We start from the raw sequence: 2164 nt of genomic DNA on the forward strand, positions 1-2164 counted from the left end.
AGACAGGTACTTGAACAACGCTTGGATTCTGACATAAGGATGCTTGAGGAGAAAGAGTGAACAAAAGGCCATTGGCTAACAGTGGGAAGTATTGACTACACAGACTGTCTCTGCTCTGGGGACAATAATGAACTGACCCACAGGTGATCAGAGGAAGCTGTGTGCTGTGACAGATCAGGGGGATCACAGCCATGGGTCATGGAGGCCAGTTGGGGAAGTGAAAGATAAGTAAGAAGCAGCAGGGGGTTGGGGATTTGGCTCAGTGGTAGAGCGCTTGCCTAGCAAGCGGGCCCTGGGTTCGGTCCCCAGCTCCGAAAAAACAAAACAAAACAAAACAACCCCCCAAAAACAAAAAAACAAAAAACAAAAACAATAGTAAGAAGCAGCAGGGCTTGGGGGGGAGAGTGGAGCAGAGGGAGTGGCCCTTACAGCTGAGATACAGGAAGGATTAGGGATCTTGGGGTGAGTGCAGGACAACAGGCTGGACCTGCCTATTGAGGTTTGGTCTGTTATTATTATTATTTTTTCTTTGACTGTCCTAAGTTGTTTACTGGATATGAATTTTACAAATATTACGTGTATTACGGTAACGGTGGATCAGGAAAGTATTGTGCCTTCTCCAGGCTGCACGGGCTGCGGCGAGATCCACCAACAGTGTGGTGGAACTTGTGGCCCTTTCCAAGGCCACCGCTCTGGTGGCCAGCAGATGTCAGCCCACGCATCTCCCTGTGCTTGTGGACTGGTTCAGTGATCCACTGAGTGTCGGGATTTCTTCTGACAGCTTTATGGAATGGATCAATGAGGATAACCTCAACATTTATATGTGGAATCTTCACCAACCTAGTAGGATTTCGGGACTCTCAAAGCTCCACAGACTGAAGGCTTCGGGCAGATTTCAGCCAGTTAACACCATGGTGGGCAGGCTTGCTGTAAGTTGCGCCCTTAGGAACTGGGCGTTTGCGACCACCATGGCGGACACGAATTCTGTAAATAACATAACCTCGCTTAGCCTTGTATCCCAGTCTTCGCGCTGTATCAGGCCGGGTCGGGCGGGGAGCCCTGAGCAGCACAGAGAGCTGACGGTATTGCCAACAGCGAACCCTCAGAAGAAAGCGCATCATGTTGGACTGCTTCTTCCTCCACAGCTCGTCGATGTATTTATATGCACCTACCTTGGCTCACCTGATGGCTGCTGTCAGAGGAAAAGCTGTTATTATTATTCTAGTGCTAACTACTGGCCCTGGTTGCCTCAGGGACCAGAAGATCCTCACATATACCAAGTGATGCTACGAAACCTTGCCCCACCCCAAGTCACTCCTGATTGGTTATTAAAGATGCCTACAGCTTCTAGATGGGCAGAAGAGAAGTAGGTGGAGTTTCAGCTCTCAGGCTTGGGGTCTGAGGCAGGACCGTGAGAGGCAGAAGAGAAGGTGGAGAGAGTAGAAGACACTATAGGGTAGATGAATTATGAAAACTAGGCCATGAAGGCTGGCCAATCAGAGTAAGAGCAGTCCAGGCAGAATATGGCAAGTCATATCTCGCTCGGGGTTATAGGCAGGGAAGTAGACATAATAGCTTAAAGGGTAGATATCTGCCCAGTTCCAGTTATTTAAAGGCTTATCATAAATATAAAGGTTTTGTCTTTTATCTAGAACTGAATGATCTAAGGTAGAAACCTCCAATTAATATTTACCACAATACCTGCCTGCCCCCACTAGGAGTCTGGAAAGTGCTTCACAGATGTGATGTGACCTGTTTGAGGTAGGTTTTAGAAACAGTCCAAAAGACGAAAAGAGGAGAGAGTTAGTCAGGGATGGTCAGGAGACTATGTTAACTTGGAGCTGATGATGGCCCACCACTGTGTGGTGACAGGGACTGGAAAGAGTGGACAGAGCTGACCCAGACCCCGACTGCTGATACCCTTAGGACAGAAGAGTGGGCTATCCCCATCTCCAACTTCTTCCTGGAGGTCTGAAGTCTGTGCTGGAGTAAAGACAGAAGAGCACACAACTCCCTGGGTGGCGAATGGCTGTCTTATGGGAGGTGACAACTGGACTTGGGAAAGAAGACAAGATCGTGGGCTACAGGATGCGGGCCTGACATCAGGGCAACTGGGGGTGGATTGTAAGGCTCCAAGTGAGTCTTAACTACTGGGACCCCCCCC

At 49.1% G+C, this 2164-nt stretch overlaps 1 pseudogene; it reads right to left on the reverse strand.

Moving 5' to 3' along the window:
• Window positions 1-521: 521 nt before the first annotated feature.
• Rpl15-ps10 (ribosomal protein L15, pseudogene 10) lies at window positions 522-1192 on the reverse strand (annotated as a pseudogene).
• Window positions 1193-2164: the final 972 nt, after the last annotated feature.

This window comes from Rattus norvegicus, chromosome 13, assembly GCF_036323735.1.
Source record: "Rattus norvegicus strain BN/NHsdMcwi chromosome 13, GRCr8, whole genome shotgun sequence".
In the NCBI taxonomy this organism is placed as follows: domain Eukaryota; kingdom Metazoa; phylum Chordata; class Mammalia; order Rodentia; family Muridae; genus Rattus; species Rattus norvegicus.